The sequence below is a fragment of the Manacus vitellinus genome, unplaced genomic scaffold (genome assembly GCF_001715985.3).
Source record: "Manacus vitellinus isolate BGI_N305 unplaced genomic scaffold, ASM171598v3 scaffold_9_pilon, whole genome shotgun sequence".
NCBI lineage: Eukaryota > Metazoa > Chordata > Aves > Passeriformes > Pipridae > Manacus > Manacus vitellinus.
The window spans coordinates 17,339,355-17,347,947 of record NW_021940917.1 but is presented as its reverse complement, the minus strand read 5'-3'; positions in this window follow the sequence as shown (position 1 = coordinate 17,347,947).

Sequence of the window (8,593 nt, the reverse complement as noted above, 5' to 3'; positions counted from 1 at the left end):
TATGATTCCTCAGCAAAATTGCCTCCACTTCCCCTCACTGAGGATCTTGTGCTAACAGATGTCTTCTTCGGATACTCTGGGGACTTCATCACTTCTAAGAATCATGAATCAATCAAGACTGGGACACAAGATTTCTAATAAGTCTGGTAGGTCAGCTACAACTATCAGGTAGGTATTAATACACTGATGATATTTCATGCCAAAATGCCTAATTTTCACTGGCATTTAAATAACACCAGTTGTGTTACAGGTAGGTTTTTCAGCACATGTATGGCTTGCATAATCAATATCTGAAATCCCAAGAAAAAGTGTAGCTCAATGAAAAATGAAAGTAATAAAACTGTGATGATTTCATTTCAAAATACACTCACCTAAGACAATAAATACCCCAGGAGTATCAAATCTAAACACAATTTATATTAAAAAAAAAAAAGGGAGACTTCCAGAGTTTAATGCATCACAAGTCTCATTAAAAAAACCCAACAAACAACAAAGCAATAAAAACCCCACTAGAAGTATACTGAAGGGTGGGGATTTTAATTATGTTAACTCTATCAAGAACTACAGAAAACGTTGTGCTGAGAAGCACATGGCAACTCCTTGATTCATTATAAAATTTTAAGAGTCTAATCCCAATCAAGAAAGGCTTATATTTCCTAATGATACTTTTCAAAAGCATTCTCAGGATGCAACAGTAAAATAAATGGAGACGCATTTCATTCTGGAGAATATTCTAGAGAGCAATCAGTTGCATAAAAAAATAATTTTAACCTAGCAAGGTTTTCAGTGTTTTCTTTTACCTCAGTTAGGCTCACAAAAATAATTTCTAGCACTTCATGCATTAAACAAACTGAAGGCTATTTGCAAATCACAGTGAATATTATTCACTGCATATTGCTCAGTAGCCAGGGAAACACTTCTGGTTACTATAATAAAGGCAATCAGTAGCAAAGAATTCTAACTTCTTAGCAATAATTTTGCAGTTCACAGTTTCATTTAATTGACAAAAAAAATTAAAAGTACAAAATAAGTCTCTGAAATACACATGTGAAAAGTAATTTTCAAATTTTCATTCTCTGTAGTTTATCATACATTAGTCTTAAAAGAATTACCACACACAAAATTAAGTTTTCTTTCCAACTTTTCCTTCAGCTACAATTTGGCAAGGCTAATTGCTACTTAAATGTCCACTAATACAGTGAGGTTTAGATTGTTTCCTTTCCAATTCATTCAATAATTATTTCAAGCTTTCTCGAATTGCTCTCAAAAACTGTTTCAGAATGGGTTATAAAGTGTCCCTTTTGTCTCATACCTTCAGTAAAATAAATCACACGAGAATCAAAAGCTGAGTGACATTAAGCTGTCATACATAAATATGCTAAAATTTCTAGTTCATCTTCCCAACTAAGTTTGTTTTATTTCAGTTAAAGGAATCCACAAGAAATCTCTGATGAAAAATTTGTCTACTTTAGCGTCACCATTTATGAATTTACCAGTACTGGCCAGAAGACACTTAAGCTTCTAAATTGCTTGCAAGAGTTCCACAATGGGGTAAGTGTATGCTGTACACAGGGATTACAACAGGTGCTTTTGAGTTTTGTTAAGGGGGAGGAAGCTGTAGTTTACTTACCGAGGAAAAAGGTAACAACTGCTAGCACAAAAAAAAAAAATCAGAGTCAAGAATTGAAACATAATTTCAGTAGGAAACATCAGTCTTTACAGATTCCACCCTGCTTCAAGTGCATCAGACATAATCCACTCAACTCTTCCAATGGATAGTGCTGAAATTTTTCTATTACAGAACCAAAGGACCATTAAGGTTGGAAAAAACCTCTAAGATCATCAAGTCCAACCTTTGGCTGATGATCAGCTGGCACTAAGTGCCACATCTAGTCACTTCTTGAACACTTCAGGGATGGTGACTCCACCAGCTCCCTGAGTAGTCCATTCCAATGTTTAAAAGCCCCTTCCACGGACAAATTCTCCCTGAATTTTTATAACCTTTTACTACTTAGATTACATCTGATTGCTAAAACACAAGAGAAATATTTCATCCTTTCACAACATCCACAGTGAATGTCGACACTATGTCCTGTATAAGTAATCTCTCCACTAGTCCTCAACCATGATCGCTCCTGTATCTTCCAAACCCTTCCTTAGCAGTTTCCAACAACTCTGAAATGACATATTTACTGGTACTCTGGCCCACTGGTTGTTTGCATAGCATCACACTCACGAAGTTAAACCACTAGCAAAGTACTGCTGTCCTGCTGCTGTACCACTCTGTTACATCATTTTTATAAATCCAATGCCTGAGGCTCTGCTAGAGGAAACCTACATGAGCCAAAAGGGACACCTTCCAGCTCACAGGAGCCACCTGCTGCCAAGGGACTTGGGTCCAAGCAGTGACTGTCGGTGGCGGTGGGAGTGCTCAGGCAACAGTTACTCCTTCAACACATGGATAAGTAGCATCAAGTGCGAGTGCACAGACACTCAGGTGAAGTAGCAAACATCTGTGATCACAGAATCATAGAATCATAGAATCAGCTGGGTTGGAAAGGACCTCTAAGATCATCAAGTCCAACCCTTGATCCAACACTGCCGTGGTTCCCAGACCATGGCACTGATGCCACATCCAGTCTCTTCTTAAAAACCTCCAGGGACGGAGAATCCACCACTTCCCTGGGCAGCCCATCCCAATGCCTGATTACCCTCTCTGTAAAGAAATTCTTCCTAATATCTAACCTAAACCTCCCCTGGCAGAGCTTAAGACCATGGCCTCTTGTCCTACTGAGAGCTGCCTGGGAGAAGAGACGAACTCCCACCTGGCTACAACCTCCTGTCAGGGAGTTGCAGAGAGTGAGGAGGTCTCCCCTGAGCCTCCTCTTCTCCAGGTTGAACACCCCCCAGCTCCCTCAGCCTCTCCTCATAGGACTTGTGCTCGATCTGTACATTTCAAGCCATGGGTAGTGCTATTTACGCAGGCTCTACTCACAGACCGGCTTCAGAGCTAAGGAAAGCACAGCCTTCACAGAGACAGGGACAGAAGCCCTCCTGGACAGCTGGACTGAAAGCAAAGGGCTGAATCAGAACTTCGTGCAGAGAGGGTAATTTTCGGAAAGCCCAGCCCTTGGCCAAGCACATCTCTGCCCCTCAGTGACTTCCCGGAGGTGGCAAATGGCAAGTAAAGGAAGGAGGAAATTATAGCAGCCACAGGAGAAACAAACAAAACGCTGTTACGATTTAGATCCCTTCAACGCCGGGGAGGGGATGGAGGGCCCCCCCCTGTGACCGGGCCGAGGGGGTCAGCGCCTCTGTCCCCGCACCACAGCGGGGCACGTCTGAGCCTCTGCCCCCGGCACCGCCAGGAGCGTGGTCCTCAATGTCGGATTCGTCACCCGGAGTGCAACGAGCCACACACCCGAGACAGACGCGGGTCATTCGTGTCAGAGCTGTGCGAGCCTGGGCGCTCGGTGGTACTGCACAAATCAAGCACAAACACCGGACTTCTCCTGCCATTATTCACACACAGCAATTCAGAGTCGGTGACTTCCCCAGTGCAGCCCCTCTGGCACAACTGGACAGTAAATTTCCATGCGAGTTATGTAACCCCTGCCAAACTTCTCCGCCTGTCAGGGGAAGGGTCTTCACCCGGCCAGGGCTCTTTTTGACCTCTAGGTGTGAGTTTAAGTTTCATAATGAACATAGTTCAGCCAAAGGACACATGGACTGTGAGCATTTTGCCAGGTTAGCAAGGTATACACAGACACACATCAGCACCTTCATTTACTGCATCCTTAAAGCTTGTCAGTTCCTGGTGTCCCAGATTAGGGAATGCCGCTCCCTCTTCCACTGATTAGGTCTCCTCTCTTGCTGATTAGGTTTGAAAGTATACAGGCACAGATGTCACACTGTGCTGCCCTGCCGTGTGATCCTTTAGGTCCCTTCCAACCCCAGCCGTTCTGTGGGTCTGTATTGTGTGCATATGTTAGGTCAGACGTCCTGTAAGGCAACTTTTCTTTATCTCAGAGCACACTAATCCAATTTCTAAAGAAACAAACAAAGAAACAACCAACCAAACAAACAAAACCACTGCAGTGTCGAAAGGAAACAGTAATTTCTTTTCGCAGTGATGGTGTTTTGCAGAGATACAGGTACAAATGTAGCCTTATGGTTTTACAGCAGCTTTGAGCACAGTGCCGATATTAAAATGCAACACCACCGAGCTTGGGCCGTCTCTGGGATGCTGCCCCACTGTGAATTTTGTTCTTCTACTGATTCCTTCTGTTGGCTGAGGTAAGTTTCAAAAGGACCCAGCTCACTAGAATTTGGCCTTTAATTTCATGTAACTAGTGTGAATTTCATTCTCTGCCCCACCCCTGCACCCTCTGGCCCTGAGACAGAGAGAGGAATTCTTCAGAAGACAGGATATATTGATATAGGCAGGACATACCCATATACACCACTCAAATAAAGCAGAGTCAAGGGAAGTTATGAGAGCTGCTGCAAAGAAACAGATACTTTGTTTATGTGAAAAGAAAGTATATTCCTCAGGAGGAATCTATCCACGAAGATGAAGGCTGGGTTCTTCAAATCTTATCATTCTGTCAGTTTCTGAAGTTGCTCCTCTCATGCCAAAGTGCCTGTTGGAATAAGCTTTGGCCATGTCAAAAGCAGTGAGTAAGTACATTTTCTCAGCCACTGCCTGTGAAGGCTTGGCCCAGAGCCACAAAGTCCAGAAGTCACTTTCCATTTTAAAACCAAATTTTGAGAAGCCCTGCAGCCAGCCAGGAGCAGAAAGAAGACAGGCAGAGTGAGAAGAAAAAAAAAATGGGGCAGGAGCAGAGGCAGCAGCAAAGGAAGGAGCAGAGAAAGGGAGGCTTTTCACATGGCATAAAAGCAAGCACACCTGGAAACAGGGTCCGCTGCTGCCTATTTTTCCAGTGGAGAGTGAGGGAGCAGGAGGGATGAGGAGAGGAGGAAATACGAGCTCTCACCTCCAGGGAGAGATGTGCTGGCGTACTCCAGTGAAAAGTCCACTTACAGTGTGGAAGAAAAGGAGCATAATTGAAAAGGTTTTCGAGGCTGTCTGCACTTTGCGGGGTTGTGCAGTCAGCTGCAGTCCTCCAGCTGTTAAAGCTTAAGGAATACTGTATCTTCAGCTTGCCACCTGGACCTCCTCTTTCCACACAAGATGTTCCCTAAGCAAACTGCAGGCAAAGGCTTTTGTACCCCTGGTAGACTGCTGCTAATGCCAGGGGCACCACTGCTGCCATGCCTGCCTTCATGTAGCAAGTAAGTGCTGGTGGATGGAGGGGTGCAGCATGGAGGACAAAAGGCTCCCTAAATCTGCTTCATAGCAAGAATTATCTGCTGCCCTCCTAGTGGGCTCAACACCTTCTAATCCTGGTTTTGTTCTGCAGAGTGGTTTGCCCTCCTTACCTACAGCAGGCCTATGCTCTGCACACACTGTTGTCTGCCACAAAGCTTGATGACCCCAAAAGGTGAGGTTATATGAAATCCCTGCCTTCTGGTAGGAAAGTGTCCTGGACTCCAGGGAAGTGGCATCAAATGCCCAGCTGATGGCACTGTGTCTTTGTCAGTCTGCCTGGCTAGAGGAGAGCAGTGGGTTACTGCCTGTGACCAGTGCCTAGAAGGAATGCTGTAGCACCAAATGTGACCCATGACCTGTCATTGCTATGTGCTGGTGAACACTGGTTTGCTGAACAGGGTGCTGGAGACTTTGCAGAGGAGGAAGCTCCTGTGCCCACAGATGTCACAGACTGGGTGCAATGGAGCCAGAGGTGGTGGCATGGACAGCAATCCTGGCTCTCCTCTTAGGAGCTGTGGATGGCCTGAAAGCCTGAGGAGCAGCTGGTGACAGCCCCACATCTTCCTCCCTAGGACAGCCAGCTCTGACTACACCCCAACATCATCAGCACGTTTCTGTAAGGGAAGAGATGAACCCAGTCCTGTTCCCCTTCCCCACAGTGCCTGCCTGTCCTTGGGGGCAACCTGAACCACGCTGCAACTAGCTGGAAACTTCCCATGCCCGTAGTGTCCTGCTGGCTCCCTCCACAGGCACTGATCAGGGAGGCCACCCTGATCAGTGAAGAAGCTCCACAGCATGCTCTTTTAGAAGGGTGTGCGTGTTGTCAGAGACCTGCAATGGAAAGCAGACAGCTGTAGTGCCCAAGAAAGTGCCTGTGCACTGTGCACACCTTCCTTCACCGAAACAGGTGACTGCTGCTATTGCAATTTGTATGTGCCTGGTTTGAAGAGCCTACCATTTGCATATGACTGTGTGTCTGCTTCAGAGAGCACTAATGGATGGAGGCTCTGACCCTTTAACTTCTCAGATCTTGCAGTGAATTCTGTCTGCACAGCAAAAGATTTGCAGCAGGAAAAAAAAAACAGCACAGTTGGGCTTGATGAGCCAAAACTCTCCTTAAGCACAGGAAGCTGGTGAGCATAAAACAGGTGTCCTAACCCTGACCTACACTTACTGGAACTGAAACTCAAAGGTAGCAGATCACCTTTGCCCCAAGCACTAATTTTCTGCTACCTCTTGGAGAGCAATAACCTCTGGTGCATCACCTTGGGTTTCAGTCTGATAAGCTCACTGGAGGAGGCAAGGACAGGGCCTGGGGGAGGTCAGGTACCAGCAGTGCCAGTGCCTTCTGCACCATCTGCTGACTCTGGGCTGGGCCAGTCGGGAGGGGAGCTTCTTATCTGTTTGTGCTTCTGGCAGCACCCATAGGTTGGCTGCATCCAGTGCAGAAATCATGCCAGCTGTGTGGACCAGAGGCTGTGGTGGGGGACAAATGCTGACAGAAGTCAGCCCTGCCTGGGAGGAGGAGGGAGGTGGGAGGTACACAGTGTTGACATCTGCCAGAAGGTCACCAAACTGGCAAAGCTCCTTTAGGCAAGAGAGCAGCAAAGCTCACAGCAATCCTGGCACAGTGGGGAGTCGACCCTACCCTTGGGGCAGGCTCAGGAGGCAGGGCGGGCACCGAGAGAACAGGTCACAGGAAGAGTCACTGGAAGCCACACCACCCAGCTGCAACACCACATCTCATCTTAGAACAGGGCTGTCCAGAGCTGGAGCTGGCCCAAGAGGTGCCAGTTTGGACAGTGAGTACCACTGCTGGGGAGCTTCCAAACCCAGGGAGCGCTGTGCACCCATGTGTGCTGTGGGAAGCAGGGCACTGTCACACTGTTGTACATTGCCCTGAGCTGCTGGTGGGATCTGGCAGCCCCTGCTACCTCCATTTTCTAGGAGCTCACTCAAACAGTCGAGCACGGTCAGTTTGGTTTCCTGATCTTTATGCACAGGGGAAAGAGCAGACCCGTAGTGCCCCACAGGAATAAACATGGCTCAAGGCACACCGAGCTGAAGGCACACCGGGTGGAATTATTTAGAGGATACTGCAGAGCCCATGTGCTACTGGACGGCCCTGTCGCTTCTCCCGGCTGAGATCCACGAGGGGAGCTGTGGGCAGCCTAAAACCTTCACAGCTGGCATTTGTAACCATGCCCTCCCGGCTGTGCTTGGGGGAAGGGTATGACACAGAAAATTTTCTCATCAGCACAGGCCTGAGCACAAACATTCTGCAGAGAAATTGCTCCCACTGACAGCCCCTGGTGAAAATCGCTTGCTGGCTTTTTTGTAATGTTGCTTAATAGAACACACAATGAGTTTCAATGAATATGCATTTCCTGTGATGCTATTTTGGTGTCAAAATTACTCTATCAGCAGCCCATTTAAAATGGGGTTATGATGAAGCACTGATCTTATTAGCTAATTGTGCTTGCTAGTCTGTGGTTCTGTATCTCATAGCCACATTACAATGGTAAGCTGATGGGCTCTGTGGCCAGGGCACTTTTAATTCCCCCTGGATTTCATTATTGTGACTGCAAAGGAAGGAACAGAATAGCAGATGAAGCTGTTGCTGTTTAGGCTCATGATGCTGCCTATGCCTTGTACCGAGTTGTGCCCTTAGGCTGAGCGAGTAGGCAGGACTCATCTGGAGGAGTGAAAACAAAAATTTCGTATTTGCCTAGGATTTTGTAATAAGAAAAAATTAACCCTTTGGCTCAGGAGCAGCTGCTCTTTTTTTTCCCAAAAAGTAGGCTACTTCAGTGTGAAGTGCTTATCATTTTTAACAGTTTCCTCTAGGCAGTCTGCACAAGCACAGCACAGGTATATCTCCACCCCTTGCCTGATATGTTACCACTATCACAGCAAGATGCTCTGTGTCCTGGCCTGCAGCACTGCATCCTTTCTTAGAGACCTTCTTAACCTTTGGTTCTATCAGAACAGGTACCAAGGACAGCTTTACCCCCTTGCAAAAGTAAGACGCCCAAGGGAGGGGGATCTCTCTGAAAGCTCCTTCTGCTCAGACTGAGTGATGCTCAGACTGCAGGGGCTCATTTGTCTTCATATGACTTTCCCAAACACCTCCATGCAAAATGCTTAATTCCAGCCGAAACCCACCTATTTTTAATTGCCAGCAGGAGCAGTTGTGTTTATTACAGCAGTTGTAATTATGAGCACAGATACTCACCCTGCAAAGAAACACACCACTGTCAT